The sequence below is a fragment of the Amblyraja radiata genome, chromosome 8, assembly GCF_010909765.2.
Source record: "Amblyraja radiata isolate CabotCenter1 chromosome 8, sAmbRad1.1.pri, whole genome shotgun sequence".
Lineage (NCBI taxonomy): Eukaryota > Metazoa > Chordata > Chondrichthyes > Rajiformes > Rajidae > Amblyraja > Amblyraja radiata.
Genome location: NC_045963.1, coordinates 29,981,388 through 30,004,006, shown reverse-complemented (window position 1 = coordinate 30,004,006; position 22,619 = coordinate 29,981,388). Strand labels below are relative to the sequence as shown.

General features: G+C 45.2%; 1 protein-coding gene and 1 long non-coding RNA gene across 8 annotated transcripts in view; one reads left to right on the top strand and one right to left on the bottom strand.

The window, feature by feature from the left end:
- Nucleotides 1–22,619, top strand: part of clip4 (CAP-Gly domain containing linker protein family member 4) — a 253,766-nt gene that overhangs the window by 73,188 nt on the left and 157,959 nt on the right. The gene's annotated exons all lie outside the window — the stretch shown is intronic.
- LOC116976008 lies at nucleotides 2,662–21,616 on the bottom strand. Its single transcript, XR_004412837.1, has 4 exons — nucleotides 21,603–21,616; nucleotides 16,100–16,107; nucleotides 11,560–11,565; nucleotides 2,662–2,766 (listed from the first exon to the last, which is right to left on the bottom strand). It is a non-coding gene; the product is annotated as an uncharacterized LOC116976008 (long non-coding RNA).

The window sequence follows — 22,619 nt, the reverse complement described above, 5'->3', positions numbered from 1 at the left end:
GGACATAGGCCCGGAAGAGGGGCAGGCAGCCGACTCTGCTGTGACCATCAACCGCCCGCTGCCTGGACCCGCGAATGGGCATCTCGGCCAGACCCAGGAGCAAACCGACAGGGCGATCCCACCGATCGGCCCTCCTCACTCCCTGCCTTGTGTCCAAATACCAGGATCGTGGGACTAAAATGCAACCAGAACTTGAGGAGCAGCCCCTTCAGATATTGGTACAGGGGCTGCACGTCATGCTGCGGTTACCGTTGGCAACGTCCCATTGTTATGTCATTGTGGCACTCGGCAGCTTGAGGGCCCATTGTAATTGGTGCACTGTGAGTTGCATTGTGACATCATCAGTGGAACCTCCTGGAAAAAAGGCTGTCTGAGAAGCTGCGGTTACCGTTGGCAACGGCCCATTGTGATGGCACTGTGGCTGTGTATGAGAACCATTTGTTTCCTTTTTTAAAAAACTTGAATTGTCGATAACTTCGGAAACATAGGTGGAAATGCAATGGGAAGATGTTTATCGCCACCACGGGAACAATGTGAGTAGGATGTGTGAAAATGAGAAGGCTGTGGCCTAGCGTTTGGAAGAAGATAGGAATTAACCAGATTGACACGGAGACAAATCGTGGGCACAAACACAAACAAGACGAAGACTTTTTGTTATAAACTAGACAAAGTGGGACCCCTTGGGTCCCGTCACCTCAATGCGCGATTGCAGGGGGGGGGGGGGGCGGCCTGCGGCGTCACACAGACACTAACCACCCCACCCACACACACATTAACCCCTTGATATATTTATATTATTAATTCACTCCTTTCACCCCATCCCCCACCCTGTCCACTCATGCATAGCCCCCAACTCGCAGGCACGACTAGAGAGGGAGATGGAGGAGGTAGAGAGAGAGAGGGCAGAGAGCAGAAGGCAGAGGGCAGAGAGCAGAAGGCAGAGGGCAGAGTCAGCAGGCAGAGGGCAGAGACAGAAGGGAGTGGACAGGCAGCGGGCAGAGGCAGAGGACAGAGGCAGAGGGCAGCGACAGGCAGAGAGCGGCAGCAACCTCCCCACTATGCGCCGACATGAGGACCCCAAGCGAGGGGGCGGGCGATCTCACCGATTGGCCCTCCCCACTCCCTGCCTTGTGTCCCAATACCAGGATCGTGGGACTAAAATGCAACCAGAACTTGAGGAGCAGCCCCTTCAGATATTGGTACAGGGGCTGCACGTCATGCTGCGGTTACCGTTGGCAACGTCCCATTGTTATGTCATTGTGGCACTCGGCAGCTTGAGAGCCCATTGTAATTGGTGTACTGTGAGTTGCATTGTGACATCATCAGTGGAACCTCCTGGAAAAAAGGCTGTCTGAGAAGCTGCGGTTACCGTTGGCAACGCCCCATTGTGATGTAATTGTGGCACTGTGGCTGTGTGTGAGAACCATTTGTTTCCTTTTTTTTAACTTGAATTGTCGATAACTTCGGAAACATAGGTGGAAATGCAACGGGAAGATGTTTATCGCCACCACGGGAAAAATGTGAGTAGGATGTGTGAAAATGAGAAGGCTGTGGCCTAGCGTTTGGAAGAAGATAGGAATTAACCAGATTGACACTGAGACAAATTATGGGCACAAACACAAACAAGATGAAGACTTTTAGTTATATACTAGACAAAGTGCGATCAGCTCAATGCGCGATTGCAGGGGGGGTGGGGGGGGAGGCGGCCTGTGGCGTCACACAGACACTAACCACCCCACCCACACACACATTAACCCCTTGATATATTAATATTATTCATTCACCCCATCTCCCGCCCTGTCCACTCACGCATAGCACCCAACTCACAGGCGCGACTAGAGAGGGGGATGGAGGAGGTAGAGAGAGCGAGGGCAGAGGCAGAGGGCAGAAACAGAGGGCAGAGAGCAGAAGGCAGAGGAAGAGGGCAGAGTCAGCAGGCAGAGGGCAGAGACAGTAGGGAGTGGACAGGCAGCGGGTAGAGACAGGTAGCGGGTAGAGGCAGAGGACAGAGGCAGTGGATAGAGGCAGAGGGCAGCGACAGGCAGAGAGCGGCAGCAACCTCCCCACTATGCGCCGGCATGAGGACCCCAAGCGAGGGGGCAGGCGAGGGGGCGGGCGAGCGAGCATCAACCAAAGGACCGCGAGCTGGGTCGCTGCAGTCTTCAGTCTTTGGTCTTCAGTCGACGGCCCGATTTCATCTCCAGCTGTGTCTTTTGAATAACGGGGGGGGAGGAGGGAGGGGTGGAAGTGGTGACGTCACTCGCAGCGCGAGAAAGAAGGCACGCGCAACAGACCCATTGTGATCATTGACGAAAGGCAGTCGCTTCTAAATTCAAGTTTTGTCAGATTTTTGAACATTTTCATTACTAACTTGAGAAATAAAGCGTGACATTTTCAGATAAGGCGATTTTTGACTCCAGCGGAAAAATGTCTACTGGAATATGTAAACGTTTTACCGTTACCGCATCATTTTTTCGTGAAGATGTGATTACACACAAACACACACACAAATAAATATACAAGATCAGACTTTTAATAGTTACTAGACCAAGTGGGACCCGTTAGGTCCCTGTCATTCGGGAGGCCTGGTCCCGCAACGAAACGCGTTCCCCAACCCAATATTCCACCACTCACCCATAGCCCCTACGGGAGGCCTGGTCCCCCAACGCAACCCGTTCCCAAACGCAATATTCCACCACTCACCCATAGCCGACAACTGAGCAGGGTCTGCTCATTTCGACTTTTTCACCCTCCCTCATTTTTAAACTATAAAAAAAAATGCAATTGCACTTGCTAGCTAGCAGAACTTAGTGTACTGTGATTTTGAACAAAATGCATTTGCACTTGCTAGGGCGAGCAGGACTCAGTGTACTAGGATAGCAACAATGTTGCGAGCAGGGCTACAATCCCATTGTGACGTCACAGCTGTAAGCACAGCGAATAAGCAGGTTTTTTCCCCCAAGTTTTTTGAGATTTTCTAACATTTTGATTAATCACTCGAGAAATAAAGAATGATTTTTTTTAGATAAGACGATTTTGGACTTCATAGGATAAATCTCTATCGGAATATGTAAAAATGTTACCGTTAGCGCGTCGTTTTTTCGAGAAGATGTGATCACACACACACACCACCCCCCTTGATATTATATTAATATTATTCATTGGCTCCTTTTAATTATATTAATATTATTCGTTGGCTCCTGACGCATAGCCCCCAACTCGCAGGCACGTCTAGAGAAGGAGGTGAGGTAGAGAGAGAGGGGGGCAGAGACAGAGGGAGGGGGGCAGAGACAGAGAGGGGAGGGGGAGAGAGAGGGGGCTGAGAGAGAGAGAGGGAGGGAGAGGGGGGGGAGAGGGGGTGGGTGGGAGAGAGAGGGGGAGAGAGGGGGCAGAGGGGGAGGGGAGAGAGGGGGAGAGGAGGACGAGGGGGGAGAGGAGGAAGAGGAGGGGGGGAAAGGAGGAAGAGGAGGGGGGCGAGGGGGGCGATGAGAGGAGGAGGGGGAAGAAGAGGGGAGAGCGGGAGAGAGGAGGAGGAGGGGAGGAGAAGGAGGGGGGAGAGTAGGAGAAGGAGGGGTTAGAGGAGGAGCAGGGGAGAGGAGGAGGGCGGGAGAAAGGAGGAGGAGGGGAGCGGGGTGGGGGGTCTGGGCTTGCGAGTGGCCCAGGGCTGGGCTTGCGAGCGGCGCGGCTGGGTGACATCATTCTCAGCGCGTGAACGCAGCGTGCAGCCATTGTGGCATCATCACGTCATCAGCCAAAACCAGCGGGTTTTTTTTCTAAGTTATTTGAGATTTTTGAACATTCTGATTAATAACTCGAGAAATAATGCATGAATTTTTCAGTTTAGGCGATTTTTGACCACGGGATAAAGCTCTACGGGAATATGTAAACATTTTACCATTAGAGCATAGTTTGTTTCGAGCAGATGTGATTATACACCCACACACACAGACACACACACATACAAGATCAGCGTTTTAATAGTTATAAGATGGATGGGTATAGATATAGGGATGTAACAGACGGAAAAATACGTTGCATCAATTCATAGTCTATTATTTTAAAAGGTAATATGATTCTATGATTCAAAGATTGTTTATTTTCTTCCTTTTATCTTTCTGGTTCTTATATTTCCTTTACAGATGTATAAAATGATCATGCAAAATGAGTATGCCAGAATTTATAGCTGTTAAAATAAAGTATAGGAAAATTAAAAAATATAATCTTTGTTGTGCAATGTTTGCGGCTGTCAGAAGAAAATTGAAGACATTTTTGAAGGAAAAATATTAATGGTTTGGAAACGAATGGGAATATTAGATAAACTGGCCTGTATTGCAAAGAGGCATTGATGGGCCAAATGCTCTCCTTCCATTGTTAGAATTCTATTTTGAGGTATTGCTCTCGTCAATGGAAAGTTTTCTCATTGATTCACCTTGACTGCAATTTTAATGAGGCTCCATTGATATCCCACTCATTCAACACTGCTTGATGTTCAGAGAAATCACTGGAGTAAATATAGCATTGATTGTATGAAAATAATTTTAAAATAAATAATTTGTTACCTGTAATTGGCAGATTTACAGGGCTCAGAATTAGCTGATACTATTTTGTTTGTATTTAGATGTTTATTATTTATAGATCCTCCCTTTATAAACCCTACTTTTTCTGCTTAAATATTAAGGTGAAATCATAGCCATAGAAACAGAAACAGACCTTTAAACAAATTTGTTCATGCAGAACTATGTGGCTAAGTGTGTGCATTGTTTTTAAACAGCTCCATGCTTTGGGAGTATTGATGTCCTATGGAAAGTAACCACTGTTTTCTATGCCAATATTTAGCCACATTTTAATTCTCTTGAACTATTTGTTTTATGCTTTGTTGTGCCTGCTGAAATCCAACAGTAATAGGCCATTCTCACGTTGCGAGTTGAGACAAGAGGTACCCCGAGTGAAAGACTCGTGGTTGTGTACGAGATTGCAAGTGTATGATCAAGAGTTTAACCGAGTTCCCACGGGTATGACAAGTTTGCCGTTTACTTGTCATTTCTGCGATGTTCCAAGTTCGTCTCCCGAGTTACTCTTGAGCCAATCCTGATTGAAGGTTTGTTTTAATAAGCAACAGTGTTATGTTTTAATAAGCAACAGTGTTAAAGAAGACCTCTCCATCCTGTGGCTTTGTTTTAAAGATAGAATTCAGAGCGGCCGCATCTATTGATGTGACCTACAAAGGGAAACTGCGCACCATCCAGTGCCAGAGCAGTTATACTTATGATTTGTTTGAAACACACAGGTTTGATATGTTTTAATTGAATTTACTGCCATGTCTACACACTGCGGGGAGACGGGAGATTAAATCTTTGAATGTGGACGGATGTGCACATCAGATTGTTGTGAGACGGAGCTCAGGGTTCGCCTCCTGAGTTGCTTCGGTGCCCAGGCGTGAGTTGAGATGGGGGGGGGGGGCGTCATTAATCTGTCTGGGGTGACATGGCTCTTGGGTTAGGCTGGGATCATTCTCTGCGGGGTGATCTTAGTGCGGGAGACAAGTGTAGGATAGGTGTACTGACTGTGGGCAGAACTTTGGAAGTGATTGCCCACCAGTCTCAAAAGCCACTGTGTCTCCCTGTCCCTGGGATAGTAGGGGGCGATCAAACAGCACAATACCCCCCTCCCCCTCCACGCCAACACGAAGGGCAACGATCCCAAGGCTTTAGTGTCAGAAACAGCGGGCAGGCGACAATCACCTGCCATTACGCGAGAGAGATCATGCGCTGTTGTAGGTCTCCTTTGCACGTCGGTGTTTCTGTCTTTCTCCACTCATTGTTGGCCCTATCTATCACCACCCCCACCTACACCCCTCTGCTTCTCGGCCATGTGTGTGACCCCTTCCCTCCCCTCTCCAGTTCCCCGCCCATTGCACCGGCGCGGGGGCTTTGCGCTGTCTTCACGTCGACGATGCCAGCAGGTCAGTGCCAGTCGCACCGGGACAGTCGCTCCCTTCAGTTTCCCAGGGGGTCGGGACGGGACTGGAGTTGGGAGGGAAAGGTGGGGGGTGGGGGGGGGGGGGGATGGGTGGGTTAGGTGAGCAGGAGAGTGGGGTTGTTTGCAGTTGCAGAGGGAGGGGGCAAGGGCGGTACAGTTCCCAGTCTCAGCTCCTGTCCAGGGGGGTGGCCGCAGACGTCAGGACCAACGGGACACCGACCCCCAGGCCCACCAGGCCCACTGCAAGCACGGAGAACCCAGAGGCCAACAGCCAACAGCAACTCCAGCCCAACCCCGCTCCAACTCCAGAGGAATCCGCTCCCCGATGGGCCGCTACGGTGACGTGGCAGTTCGCCCACAGCCCGAGCTGCGCCCCCTCATCCGCCACCCCAAGAACAAGACGTACCTTGCACACCATCAGCTTCTGCCCCTACGGGGAGTGTGTTCCTCTGGAGTTGGAGCGGGGCTGGGCTGGAGTTGCTGCTGGCTGTGGGTCTCTGGGATCTCCGTGCTTGCAGTGGGCCTGGGGGTCGGTGTCCCGTTGGTCCTGACGTCTCCGGCCACCCTCCTGGACAGGAGCCGAGACTTGGAACTGTACCGCCCTTGCCCCCTCCCTCTGCAACTGCAAACAACCCCACTCTCCTGCTCACCTAACCCACTCACCCCCCCCCTCCCACCACCACCACCTTTCCCTCCCAACTCCAGCCCCGTTCCAACCCCCTGGGAAACTGAAGGGAGCGACTTCCCCGGGGCGACTGGCACGGGCTGTTGGCATCGCCGACGTGAAGACAGTGCAAAGCCCCCGCGCCGGTGCAATGGGCGGGGAGCTGGGGAGGGAAGGGGTCACACACATGGCCGGGAAGCAGAGGGGTGTAGGTGGGGGTGGTGACAGATAGGGCCAACAATGAGTGGAGAAAAACAGAAACACCGACATGAAAAGGAGACCTACAACAGTGCATGATCTCTCTCGCGTTATGGCAGGTGATTGTCGCTGGGAAACTGAAGGGATCCACAATCTGCTGCTGCGTGCCCGCTGAGTTAAAGAGTTCCCACGGTGGACTCACGATACACTAAGGTAAACGCAAGGGCCACTACGTTATTACAACGAGTTAAAATGTTTCAATTCTTAACCTCAAGAGTAAAATTGACTCGTGGAAAATTTCAAACATGTTTGATTTTTTGCAAGAGTCGACAAGTTACACGAGTACCTGCCGTTAGCGCCACAATGCACTACGTTGCGTCCACGAATGCCGTACGCTAATCGTACGTTATTACCACGAGGTTTAACTCGGGTTACCTCTCATGTCAACTCGCAACGTGAGAATGGCCTTTAATACTTCTGTGTAAAAATACGGAACTGCAGTTGCCGGTTTACAAAAAAAGACACAAAGTGGAATGGAATGGAATACTCTATTGTCACATGTGAAATTCTTTGCTTCCATACCCAATGTTTACAAATATATCGCTGACAAAGTTACAAAGCACGCCGGCTCCTCCTTTTGTTCTCCCCCCCTCACAACGGCCCCCCCCCCCACGCCGGATCCCCTTTGTCCTTTGTTCTCCCCCCCAATTGTCCATTGTTCTCCCCCCTCCCCATCTCCCTCACGGCAGTTCCTTCGGCCGGGTCCTCCATTGTTCTTCCCCCCACGCTGGGACCTCCATTGGTCTTCTCCCTCCCTCACTGGAGTAAATCAGAGGGTCAGGCAGCTTCTCTGGAGTATTACATGTCTGATATTCTGGTTCTCAATTTGGCTTCCATTTGCTGATACTCCATCACTAAGAATTCCTTGTGATATGTTCCATTGTGATATGTTCCATTCCGCTTGGAGTGCATACTGTCGTTGTGTCCTTGGGCAAGACACTCCACCCACCTTTGCCTGTGTGTGAATGTGTGTGAATGATTGGTGGTGGTCGGAGGGGCCGTAGGCACAGATTAGCAGCCACGCTTCCATCAGTCTGCCCCAGGGCAGCTGTGGTTACAGAAGTAGCTCACCACCACCGAGTGTGACTGAGGAATGTATGAATAATGCGATGTAAAGCGCCTTGAGTATTCTAGAAAGGCGCTATATAAATCCCATCCATTATTATTATTATTATTAATGTGACTTTCTTCCTACTTTTCCGAGGTGATATGGTCCCTTAAGCCGGCTCCACCCATTCATTAAAATTAGAGCTAATTTGATCTAGCAAGACAGCTTCAACTTCCAATATTCCTCGATTCAATGTAGACCAAAAATCTTCCATCTTGACCGTGAATATATTTAGTAATTCTGTTTCTGCACTTGTCTAGGTTCGTGAATTTGAAGGATTCACAATGCTCAGAAAATAAATTTTAAATGAGCAGCTCCTTCTCAAACTCTTTTTCCAGTTCACAATTCCCACAGAGAGAAATATCCTTGCAAAATCCTTTTATAAGGCCTCTTGGGATTTTGCATTTTCTTCTCAGTTTTCTAAACTCACATGCATACAGCATCAATCTACTAATTTTGTCGTCCAACCTAGTGATCATTCTAAATTACCTCCAATGTGAGTTTATCCCTCCTTAAAAGCAAGGACCAAAATCTTCTCTGAAACACAGAATGCTAATTTGCAGATACAGCAAACAAATTCAAAGAAAAATACAATACAAGTGCACAACCTTTTATCCGAAAGCCTTGGGACCAGACACTTGTCGGATTTCGGAATTTTTCGGATTTCCGAATGGAAGATTTTTAGCGTAGATTAGGTAGGTAGCGCGGGCGGCTTGAAAAGTCTGGAGCGGCTGCCTCCTCCCCGGAGACCGGGGAATCATTGTAAATCATTGCATAAATGTTAGTCAGTTATTTTGGAGGGATTTTATGGGGAGCGGGCAATGCCGTACCGGGTCGCCATGCGGTAAGCTCTGGAGCGCTGTGGCCGCCGACACACAACATCGCGGAGCTGGGGCTGCGGGCATCCGGCCGCGGGCGGCGCTGGATTTGGAGCGCCGCGCAGCCAGGGGTAGAGTTGCCGGGGTCGGAGCTACAACCGGCGACGCCCGCGGCCGGACGCCCGCAGCCCCAGCTGGGAGTTGGCGGCCACAGCGCTCCGGAGCTTACTGCACGTCGACCCGGTAAGGCATTGACCGCTCCCCGCCTCTCCGACCAGGTAGGGGACTAAGAATTAAAATTTCCCCCTTCACCCCCCCGCCCCTTCACATAAAAGCCCTCCAAACTAACTGACTAACATTTAAGCAATGATTTACAGATGTTTAAGTGTCTCCCCGGTCTCTGGGGAGGAGGCAGCCGCTACAGTAGTACAGACCTGGGTTGACCGTGGGTCGTTTCGGGTCAAGTTTGGCGCCAAACGCGAGCTTTGGTGTGCAGACGACATCCTGGGGAAAATGGCCGGTTTTCGGAGTTTTTCGGTTTCCGGAACTCCGGATAAAAGGTTGTGCACCTGTACCAGTTTTTCTATTGCTAGGAAATAAAATATGAAAAGGGAGACCTTGCCACAAGAATATTGAACAGAATATTGGTGATGTGACAACTGGGGTACTGTGTAAGGTTTACAACATCTCTCTACATCAGCATTCTTTAGACCTCACAACTAATTTTTTTTCCTTCTATCTAGGAATATAAATAACCTTGCATTTTCTTGCATAATGCTCCATCTGACAGATTCTTGTGCATTGACAATTTATCTATCTATTTATATCCCTTTGCAAGCTCTTTGTGTCCTCTTCACAATTTGTTTTCCCACCTAACTTTGTCCTTCATCTTCGTCATCAACTTAGATTTTAACCTGGATTGATCTCCACAGTGCTGTTCTATGTACAGTCAACAAAGCTAAAAATGATCTGTTTATACTGACTTATTTATTAATTACCCACTCCTATATCCACTCTACATGTGAAAGCCCCAAATGCCTTGAGTTCTTATGCACTAAAATTTATATGGCACCTCATCGAATGCCTTTTGAAATTCCAAATATAGTACACGTTCTGGTTTCCCTTTATCCATCCTGCTTGCAACATCTTGAAAGAACTCATAAATTTGTCATTTAATTTCTCTTTCAAAAATCCATGTTGGCATTATAGAACTGTATTATAATTTTCTGAATTGTTGCTTGTTTAATTTATTAATTGTTGTAGGTCTGGTGTCATTAGCAAGGGTAGCATTTAGTGCTCATGCTTAATTGCTCTCGATAAGATGATGATGAGCCATTGGCTTGAACTGGTATAATATAATATCAAGGGGGGTGGTGTGTGTGTGTGTGTTACCATGTGTTACTGTGGAGCAGAGTATTTCAGGATTTAGACGCAATTGACAATGAAGAAACCAAGATTTATTTCCAAATCAGGATGCTGTATGACTTGCAGGGGAACAAGATCCAGAACATTGTGAAGATGGGTCAAGGAATGAGAAATGGAATTTAACTCTGACAAGTGTCTTAAATCTGACAAACCAGGGCAGTAAATGGTAGAGAAACTCAGCAGGATGGGCAGCATCTATGGAGCGAAGGAAATAGGCAATGTTTCGGGTTGAAACCCTTCTACAGACTGATGTGAGGGTGGGGGGGCGGGAAGAAGAAAGGAAGAGGTGGAGCCAGTGGGCTGAGAGAGAGCTGAGAAGGGAAGGAGAAAGTAAGGACTACCTGAAATTAGAGAAGTCAATGTTTATACCGCTGGGGTGCAAACTGCCCAAGCGAAATATGAGGTGCTGCTCCTCCAATTTACGGTGGTCCTCACTCTGGCCATGGAGGAGGCCCAGGACAGAAAGGTCGGCTTCGGAATGGGTGGGGGAGTTGAAGTGCTGAGCCACCGGGAGATCAGGTTGGTTATTGCGAACCGAGCGGAGGTGTTCAGCAAAACAATCGCCAAGCCTACGCTTGGTCTCACCGATGTAGAGCTGCTGACATCTAGAGCAGCGGATGCAATAGATGAGGTTGGAGGAGGTGCAGGTGAACCTCTGTCGCACTTGGAAAGACTGCTTGAATGGAGTCAAGGGGGGAGGTGAAGCGACAAATGTAGCATTTAATGCGGTTGCAAGGGAAAGTGCCCGGAGATGGGGAGGTTCGGGTGGGAAGGGACGAATTGACCAGGGAGTTAAGGAGGGAGCGGTCCCTGCGGAAAGCAGACAGGGGAGGAGATGGGAAGATGTGGCAAGTGGTGGGATCACGTTGCAGGTGGCGAAAATGTTGGAGGATTATTTGTTATATGTGACGGCTGGTAGGGTGGAAGGTGAGGACAAGGGGGACTCTGCCCTTGTTACGAGCGAGGGGGGGATGGGGAGGGAGAGCAGTCACGGGGTATAGAAGAGACCATGGTGAGAGCCTCATCTATAGTAGAAGAGGGGAACCCCCGTTCCCTGAAGAATGAGGACATCTCAGATACCCTGGTGTTCCACACCATAACTCCCTGGTCAATTCGTCCCTTCCCACCCGAACCACCCCCTCTCCGGGCACTTTCACTATTTTCTAGTTTGATTCCAAAGTATTAAAGTGTAATATAAGATGTTTGTCACAAGAGGTCAGCAATAAGCTACGTTGAATAGCAGAAAATTCCATGGTATCAGTGTACTGCTGGATTTCAGTTTTTTACTCCCTTGCAATGTACTTAACCTTTTTCTATTTCAACTGTGCATGCTACACTGTATGAAGAGGTATTTTTTAAAATCACAATAATGGAATAAAAGCTTTTATTTTATCAGTTTAATTCCATTTCTTTAGCCATATTTCAGTAAAATTGAATGGGGCTGATTTCTGTTTGCAGCATGGTGTAAACTAAAGCATGTGGAATGAGTGAAGAAGTTCTTTGCTGGTAGTAAATGAATGTGGTAATCTGCCTGCATGTAACACTTTTTTCACTGATAGTGATTGGAAGAATGAAAAATCAGGCAGACCAGCTTCATTAGTCCCTACAGTCCATAAAGAGAAGATAAAGCTACTATGGGTTCGTTGTGGTCTATGATTCCTGGGATAGCTGCAACACAAATGAATCGGGGATATCAGATTTTCTGGTATATCAGTAGACATGGAGAAACTCAGCAGTTCCAGATGGTGTATCCTTCTTTGGGAGATGAATATCCAGATAAAGCTCCCAGAAGCTTTGGAGAGAAGTAAATTTGTTGTTCTCAGGATTTGTCTCAGTGCAGGAAATATATTTCTTCAGAGACACTGGTGCATTCTAGTGTTATTTGCTTGCTTTTATTTATCCATGTGAACCTTTGTCTTTCTTTCTTTCTATTATTGAGGTTTGCAGAGGATTTCAGAATTTTCATCCATTTTCCTCAGCTTCTCTTGAAAATGCTGACACGGGTAGTGAAGGGGGTGAAGGAGGTGGTAAAGGAGGCAAGCTTGCCTTTGTTGGTCAAGGTATTGAATACAGGAGTTTGGATGTTATGTTACACCTGTACATGACAGGAAGGCCATATTAAGTGTAAGTTGTACAGTTCTGGTCACTGTTACAGGAAGGATGGCATAGGAAGGATGGTATTAAACTGGAAAAAATGCAAAAAGGATTTATACGGATGTTACTAGGACTAGAGGGTCTGAGTTATAAGGACAGGCTGAATAAGCTAGGATTTTTTCCCTTTCTTGCGTATGGCGTGTACAGCCTAAAGTTGTAAGACAACTTGTTCTGTTTGATCTTCCGTTTGTGCAGGCCAGGTTGATTGCATTCGTCGAAACAGGGTGTGTCAAAGTTTGTTTCTTAAAAAGCAGATAGCAACAAAAACTGTTAAAGGTAAACCGTGGCAATCTTTAATTGATTCGTCAGACGGGAGTGGCAACATTACAAAGAGCACAAACGTTGCTCAGTGCTTCTCGGGCTCCCACTCACAGAACAAAGAAGAGTTAGCACAATTATGCATTTTCCTTATCAGTAAAACACTCTTACCAAGTCTGAATATGGCATGACTGAAAGATTCTGCAGCTTTTCAAAATATAGGAAAAATGGGTCCAAATCAAGCTAATCCAATAACAAGTTATTACTTATCTCAGGAGCGTCAGCTATTTATTTCAATTGTGGCTTCTTTATGGCTTTGAATGAAGCACATGTTATTACTGCAGGATTCCATCTTAATTTCTTTATTGAAAAGACAACCTGTCCTCCATATTGTGTTCCATATAATTTACAAAGTCATTCAGACTTGGCACCGAGCCTTTCTTTTGTTCTACCAGTCCACGCTTTTGTAGAAGAATGACTCCATTTTACATTTGACTATTAGCTCTCTCAGGTGGACCACGTAAAGGTTGCAATCTCCCACCCCTTTTTCCCCTTTGAGCATAGCAGGCTGAGGGGGTAACCAGAAATACATATATAAAATCATAAGGGGCATAGATAAGCTGAACAGTCAGTCATTTCCCCAAGGACAGGAAAATCTAAAATTATAAGCCTAAGGGGAAAGATTTAAAAGGGACCTGACGGGCAACATTTTCACACAGGGTGTTGCGTATATGGAATGTAAGTGGCAGAGACAGGTTTCATTACTACATTTAAAAGATGCTTGGACAGATTCATGGATAAGATTGGTTTGGAGGGATGTTGGTCAGGTGCAAGCAAGTGGAACTAGCTTGGTTAGGCAACTTGATGGGCATGGTTGAGTTGGGCCGAAGGGCCTGCTTTTATGCTACATAGCTGTATGACTTCATCTACACTGCACTGAAATTGGCATTTGTGTGGTGTGCATGAGATGATTCACCTTATACTATGGACAGGCATAATGAGTATCTGGAGCAGCTCAACATTTCGACAATATGCTCTGTTGAAAATTCCATTGGTCCAGACGTTGTGGTGTTCCATTGTTTGTAGGAAAAATGTTGATGCGTCAAAACTGGTTAAAAAGAGCATAGACAATAGGCTTTACTTGTCTGCATTTGCTTGGGAATCTACATAAAACATAACAGTATTAATGCTGAAAATAGTGAGTTTGGTGAGGAATTGATGGCATTTCCCAGCCAAGTCTGGGTTATTGAATATGATTCCTGTAACATATGTGGTTTAAATTTAGAGTGTACTCCTCAAAGAGCTATAGGAAGGGATCAACTAATCTCCATGTGTAGACCCAGGCAGAAGTAGATTTAATTCTGTGGTGTAGGCATAAAGTAAAGAAATGCAGCTCCTCTCTCTGTAACTTCTGTTTAATTTTTTCCATTAATTTTAATTACTGGCTGTTTTCCAAATCTTAGAGAGAGCTCCTGAAACTTGGTGCCAGAAGTGCAGGTTGATGAGACTATGAAATTTAGTCTGTGCCTGAAACAAATGGATGTGTTTCATGAAATGGCGAGCTTTAGCTATTTCAGTGAAAGTGCACAATGGGGCTTATAAAGATGTCTGTGCAATTGGATTTTGAGACAAATAACCTGTCGCAAGATTGGAGACAACAGAGGAATAACATTTATACATCTATGTCAAACTGGTTATGACAGATATACCCAAACAGACAATAGTTAAGATGTTCTTTGTCTCATTGGTCAGAAGGAGAGAGTATTGCAGCATGCCATAAACCGCTCAAATGAGATCCTGGGGAATGCTTTAGATATATTACAAACACATTGCAACCCAGCTAGAAATGAAAGTTGAGCATTAATCGTCTTATTTATTTGTAACTGGAGCAGGAAGAATCCTATGATACTCTTTTCAATGCAGCTAAGATTCTCAGCAGGTACAACAATTCATTGATTTACAAATGCTTGATTATGAATTTGCACCACTGTTTATGCAATTAATTATTGGTATGATGAAAATATTGATACACTCTGCTCACAATGCATTAAAAGAAATGAAAAAGCTGCACAGTTAGCAGACATTAATTATTGCTTAAATTTTATAGCATTGTTGCTGAAAGCAATCCCTAACACACTGACAAATTAAGACTTGATGTGCAAAGTGTTACCTCTAGAAGTGTTACTAAGGGCAGTGACATTAAATTGCGAAGAATGAAAAAGAATAATAAAAATGATGGAAAACCAATAAAATTGTAGATGCTGATCCTAAAGCTAAAACAGAAATGGTGGAAGAACTTGGCCAGGCTTGCAGCATCAGCGGAACGAGAAACCAGTTAACCATTCGGGTCAGGGACCCTTCTTCTGAACTCTAAGGAATCATTAAGTGCGATTTATGGTGCCCAACCCAGGTGACTCTTTGTGTGCTAGCCACAGAAGTGGATCTGCAATCACGTATTACAATCGCTCCACTCTTTTAAATCTCTACTCCGACAGTAACATGTATCTGTACACTGTGGATGGTTCAACTGTAATTATATATTGTATTTCCGCTGACTGGTTAGCACACGACAAAAGCTATTCACTGTACCTCGGTACACGTGACAATAAAGTACACTAAAACTAAAAGTAGTGGTATCAAAATATGATGGTTTGCTATAAGGAGCTTCAGCAATGAAAATAAAGAGAACTATTCAGATTTCTATTTATATTTTCTTCAAGTCTTGTTCATCAGCCGATCAAGAACATTTGCATCTAGAATCGTAGTTATCAGTGTTGCCAGCTCCATTAATCTGACATTCAGCACTATCATCTGAATAAGAGTGACAACTAACTATGTTGTATAACGTTAGTACCTCCACCAATGTAAAGCACTTTGGCCAATGAGAGTTGTTCTTTAAATGTGTTATAGAAATAAAAGTGACTTGACTTGACTTGAACTCTTATCTACCCTAGAGCCACCACGTATTAGGAGCAAGAGACCACTCGATCCCTTGACTCCATTCTACCATTCAATAAGATCATATCTGATCTTGGGAAGCTTCCCTTAAGAGGCACAACCATAGCCACCCTCCACTCTTCTGGCACCTTACCCGTGTCTAATGATAATCAATATATCTCAGCCAGGGCATCTGCAATGTCTTCTCTAGCTTCCCACAATGCCCTCAGATATATCTGATCAAGCCCGGGAGATTTATCTAACTTCATACGCCTAAGGACGTCCAGCACTTCCTTGGGTGTAATACGCACACTCTCAATACATCTCCATTAACTGTTGCAAGGAGTACGGTAGGCGGCGCGACTCTCGTCAGCAGCGGCCTCTGCAGTCCGTCTGCGTTTTTATTATTTTATGTCTATGTTTTTATGTAGTTTTTGTTATTTTTTGTTGGGGTATGTGTGTGGGGGGGTGGGGGTGGTGTGGGGGGGAGGGGGTAACTTTTAAATCTCTCCCTGCACGGGAGACCCGACCTTTTCTTTGTCGGGTCTCCGTTGTCGTTGGGGCTGCAACGAGGAGCGGCCTCCAACAGGAAGACCGGGGGCTGTGGTGCCGACTACTCACCTCACCGTCGCGGAGCTGGCCGAGTCCAGAGCGGGTGGGGCTGTGGTGGACGCTGCTGCGACCCGACCCCCGGAGATTCGGTGGCTGCAACTGCGGGTTTGGCGGACAGTAACACCGGGAGCCCGCGGGTCCCTGGGGGGAGACCGCTTTTCGGGGCTTCCGCAGCGGCGACTTCTCCCGCCCGAGTTGCGGGGTTGAAGAGCTCCTGGAGCGGGGCCTTACAGCACCGCCCCGCGCGGCTTGGAATGGCGGCGGGTCTCTGCGAGCGCACGCCGGGGGCTCTAACACCAAGACCCGGTGTGCGACCTTGCATCACCCAACGTGGTTTTAATGGCTGCGGGACAATTCGCCATCGCCCGCCGGGGGCTTTGACTTTGACTCTGACATCGGGGGGGAAAGTGCAGTGGAGAGAGAAGTTTTTTTGGCCTTCCATCACAGCAATGTGATGGATGTTTATGTAAATTATGTTGTGTCTTGGGTCTATTTGTTTGTAATGTATGGCTGCAGAAACGGCATTTCGTTTGGACCTCAAGGGGTCCAAATGACAATAAATTGAATTGTATTGTATTGTATTGTAAGTTCCCCAATCTTCATGTCTTCCTCAGCCGTAAAAACAGAGGAGAAATACTCGTTGAGGACCTTGCCCATCACCTGCGAGTACACATGGAAATGACCGCTTTAAATGCATTGAGAAACCAACAGGTCTCATAGCCCAGGGGCGGAAATCCCGGGGGGACACGCCCCCCCCTCTGTTTTGAGAGGTGGGGGACGATTCCCCCCCAAGTTTTTGTAATCCGTATTTTAAAACCTGGTGAAATCTCCGCTTTCCGCGAGACAGTGGGGGTGGGACTGCTGATTGAGGGCGCCGATTAGACGAGAGAGATGTCGGGCAGCAGGCAATGGGGGCGGGACATGATGATTCAGCGCGATCATTGGAGGAGGGAGGAGTGGGGGGGGGGGGGGAGACTGAGGATAGAGTGCGGTGATTGGAGGAGGGAGACGTGCCAAAACGCTCTCGGCACAGACCTGCGCCTCATCTGCAGCCAGGATCGATCCCGGCTCTCTGGCATTGTCCCGTCTCCACCCGAGTGCCCCCCCCTCCCCCACGGGTGGCCAGAGAGGTCGTGAGTCAGACCAGACGGGAGCTGTACCCCCAGGCCCACAGCCAGCGCAGAGAAGCAGCGCAAACCCCAGCTCAACTCAGCCTGTCCCGCCAGGTTAACCTACAACCCTGCCTGGGTTTGCAGGAAATATGGCCCAGGTTTGCAGCCAGCGCGGAGAAGCAGCGCTGGTATCCCGTCAGTCCAGGCACGGCTGTAGGTTAACCCGACGAGACAGGCAGAGTTGAGCTGCATTTAGCGCTGGATTGAGCCTCCGAAGCCTCGCGTGCGCATGTATGTGAGTGTGCGCATGCACGCGCGGCCGACAAGAAATTGTGTCCGCCCGGTCCCCTCCATATTTTGATAGCGATTTCCATTCTTGTCATAGCCAGTAAACAAGGGGTGAGATTTAGCATCCACCAAAGGTTCCATTTGCAGGGCAATTCACCGAATTGCGTGGTTTGAGGCCCATACACCTCAAAGCCTCATCATGCGACTTTTGGATGGTTTTCACACAGAAGTATCAGCCATACAAATCAGAACCTTGTTAATTCAGGGTTATACAGAACTTGATCAAGACATGGAAAATGGTTGGACTTTGCATATTCTAGCCATTTCCCTGCAACGTTAACTGTGTTTTACTCTGGATGAATACTACAGACCTGCTGAGTATTCCCAGCATATTTTATTTTTCTAACACTTCAGCTACTTTTTCTATATTTAAAATCCACTGCCCAATATTTATAAAATAGCATAATTCTTCCAAAAGAACACCTTTCTTAACTGTCATAAGGTAGAAGAAATAAAGTTGGAACAGTGTTTAGAATTATTTTTGGACAACATTACTTTCTTACCTTTGTTTAAGAAGGAACTGCAGATGCTGGAAAATCGAAGGTCGACAAAAATGCTGGAGAAACTCCATAGATGCTGCCTCACCCGCTGAATTTCTCCAACATTTTTGTCTACCTTACTTTCTTACCTATTCTGTTCCTATTACTACACGTTTTTGAAAATTTAAAGGACCACCGCATTGCTCCATCGTACTGTTTGTTTCAGTTAAACTACACCTTCAAATGCAAATACAAAGCAACTTAATTTCATGATTGTCAATTTTTATGCCTAAATGGAATGACATAGAAACATAGAAAATAGGTGCAGGAGTAGGCCATTCGGCCCTTCGAGCCTGCACCGCCATTCAATATGATCATGGCTGATCATCCAAATCAATATCCCATACCTGCCTTATCTCCATATCCCTTTAGCCACAAGGGCCACATCTAACTCCCTCTTAAATCTAGCCAATGAACTGGCTTCAACTACCTTCTGTGGCAGAGAATTCCACAGATTCACCACTCTGTGTAAAAAATGATTTTCTCATCTCGGTCCTAAAAGACTTCCCTCATATCCTTAAACTGTGACCCCTTGTTCTGGACTTCCCCAACATCGGGAATAATCTTCCTGCATCTAGCCTGTCCAACCCCTTAAGAATTTTGTAAATTTCTATAAGATCCCCCCTCAATCTTCTAAATTCTAGCGTGTACAAGCCGATCTCTAGCGTGTACCACTAATCTGACATGTTTACTCCTTTGCTGGTGTTGTATTGCCCGATTTTCTGGAATACTGATATTCCATTTAATACCTCAATGCACTTTGAATTCACTCTTGATTTTACACAATACAGCAGTGTAATAAAATTTCCAGTGAATCTGGCAAGTTTCAAGAGAATGGGGATTTTTTTGTATTGGGTGGAGATTGGGCACCCACTGAGCCTGATGGCAAATCAACTGGATTTCTGAACAACTGGAAAGTAGATTATAGTGTTGCAGTAATAGATATGAAAGTAAGAAGCACAATGATGTTTGAATAATTGAGCCAAAGTGATGTATCAATGCTTGAGAAGAAGCTGTAAATCATAACAGAAAGGTTTGATTAATACTTTTGCAGTTGCAGACCAAAACATAATTCTGGATTCTTATGCAGGTTTCCTTTTTTCCTATTTAAATGATACTCCCAATTATAACAAGCTAAAATAATGGTTGTATAGCTCGTGCTTCAAGAAATGTGCAATCTTCTAATTATCTCATCCCATAACCATAACCTGAAGAAGTGCTTATTGTAAGCTTAGTACAGTGTTTGTATTAATTTCTGAACTACGTCCCACTGGAGTTTGTAATGTAAAAAGGAACAGAAAACAATCTGTTGAATGGGTCAAATTTATTTTGATGCACATATAAACATTATGATTGGTAAAATATAGACATAATTTTCATTCTGCATGCTGAAAAACAAATAGTGATATATGCAAAAATACAGTAAAATATTAATTGGTTTTGTTATTGCAGTCTTGTGTAAAATGTGAAATTTAAAAAAATTATGCTTATTTAAAAACTATGAAAACAATTTGTTGCCCATTCTACACAATTGTTGAAGAAGGATTCCCTCCCAATGTGCACTATACAGTCACATCTGAGATTTGATTTTGCATTCTAATGAAAATAAGTTCCAGAAGTCTCCTATTGGCAAGGTCGAATATAAAATGAATTGGGAAAGAGCACAATTTCGCACACGATAACATCAATCTGTACCCTGCTACGAGTGCAAAAAGGAAGCTTCAATGGAGAATGAAAAATATCATACTGGTTTGATGACATGATTGGTTCAAACCACGTTTGGTGTTGAGCAAGGAAAATTTTGCATGTAATCTATTATCTGTAATCTGGTGTAATTTGATGCTGATATTCCTTATTTAAAATACAATTTATTCACTTGCACCTTTTATCAGACTAAGACCAAGATATTTTGTATCTATATATTGGGTCAGTTTGAAAATCTGACTTTGAAGTAGCAATGTTACAAAATTTTGAGATGTAAAAAATCAAGTCTGTAATTTATCCCATCAGATAAAGCATAAAAAGAAGTTTAATTTGACACCTAATACACTTTCATATCTCATGTATTTAAAAAGTTATGGTCATTTTCATACTCGGAAATTAGCATCTTGTTCCCTATTGATTTTCTATGGACGTAACAAAAAAGCTGTGATCGTGAACAGTCAAAAGCCCATAACTTTCTTAAAAATTAAGAGAACTGAATGAAAATTTCAGTTATCATAGATTGAACCATTCTGAAACAAATATAAAATAATCTTACTTGGATGACCTGAAATTAAAGCATATAATTAGTTAGTTACCCAAGTGTAGCTAATTTCAAACTTCAATTACTAGATCTAAACATTTATCCATTTCTTAATAAATGATTAACATTTTTAAATAGCCTAAGTGTGCAAATAATATTCATAAATAATTCAGAATAAAACATGATTTTTAAATCTCATTTACATTAATTTATAGGCCAAATGGAAGGAATTTAGTGTTCAATTGCTGTAAATTAAAGTCCATTTTAAATCAGCTTTCTAGTGGGATCCTGTGAACGCGCTGGTTTAGAACGTTCACATTGCGGTAGATTTGTGCCCTCAAATGCCCAGAAAAATACTGCGGGATATAATGGGGCCAAAATGAGCTACTCGCAATATTAAACTTTGTATAAAGGGATCTTAAGAAGCCCTTTTTAATGTAAAAATAAGCTACATACCTTCTGTGGTTTGCTCTATGGGACCTTGACGGCTGTCGGTGGTCGCGGGTTTAGAGATTGATTTTTAAACTACTATAACTATTATCCAAGGCCTTTAAAACTAATAATAGCTTTTGCGACGGGGTCTTCCAGCGATTTTTCGTTAATAATTAACAAGGCTGAACATCTTCGATTTGAACAGCCTAGAGAAAATCGCGTTTTAAACCCGCCCCCCTCTAAACGGCGCCAAAATCGCGCACACCCGCAGCGACAGATTTTCAGCGACGCTTCAGGTAGGCTTTGCAACATACCTATTTGAAGTTGGTCAATAGAACACCTTTGTTATCAATGTGCAAAAGTAGCTTTTTGTACAACATCCTTATTAATAAATTCTAACTATAGGTAAATTCACTACAAAATCAATACTTTTCTAAAGAAAATAAGATTTTCTATAACAAGATTTAGGTTTCTCATAAGGTTTATCCCTCCAAGATTATTATTATTAACTAGACCAAGTGGGACCCGTTGGGTCCCTGTCACACTGGAGGCCTGGTCCCCCAACGCAACCCGTTCCCCCAACGCAATATTCCACCACTCACCCATAGGTCCCAACTGTGCAGGGAAAGCTAATTTATTCTTATTCATCCTCCCTCATTTTAAACTTTAAAAAAAATGCTGCCAAAAAATTGGATTTCACTTGCTGCCTGGACTCAGTGTCCTGTGATTACAATATTGTTGTGAGCAAGTGTGTGTGTGTGACGTCGCATGCCACCCCCCCAGCAACCGCGCGATGGGGGAACAGACACAACGGGTCTGCACTTGGTCTAGTAATATATAGATGTTTACAATATACAAACACACTTTCCTAATACAGACAGCCATCATCCACAGCTACCCAAATTCTAATTCCGGCTTGCAATGACTTTCTTTAGACCTTTTACTGTGATTAAACATATTAAATTTTGACTCATAATGCAGTGAAGTGCCTTAGCACATTTTAATACTTTAAAGGCTCAAGTTGCAGTTCTAGGATTTTGGGTTCTTGGAATGGTGCAAGCGATGGCTCCTGATAGTTCCCTGTTACTCGCAGATCTAGAGATCTTAATCAGGTGTAAAAATTGCTATTTTTCAGATGAATGTGTGAATCAGATGAATCAAATATTTGATTTGGAGAGGAGCATTATTTTACTTTCATTTTATTCCATTTATTCCATTATTTTTTGCATGACTCTCAATTCTGGGTATCATACTGACGAAGTTTTCTGATAATTTTGAACATTCGAACTGTTGAGGTGAAAGATGTAACATACAAAGGGGGATCTTGCAAGAAATAATTTCTAAGATGCGGGAAGAGGATCTTGCATAGTGAGTGTATGCCTCTGCAGGATCAATAGGTCCCTTGCTGTAACCATTCTGTGCTTCTGTGAGCAATGATACAAGCAGCTGAGGCAAAACCGAAGAGACAGACGTCAGGCAGAGCCTTTGTAGTTGGGGACAACATCGTGAGAGGTTTCTGCGGCAACAGGCGGGAGTCAAGGATGGTGTGTTGCCTCCCTGGTGTCAGGATCCAGGACGTCACAGACCGATTGCAGAGCATCCTCACGGGTGAAGGTGAACAGCCGGACGTGGTAGTGCATGTCGGCACAAATGACGTTGGGAAGAAGGGAAAATACATTCTGCAGTATGACTTCAGAGAACTCTGAAAAGCAGGACCTCCAGAGTGGTTA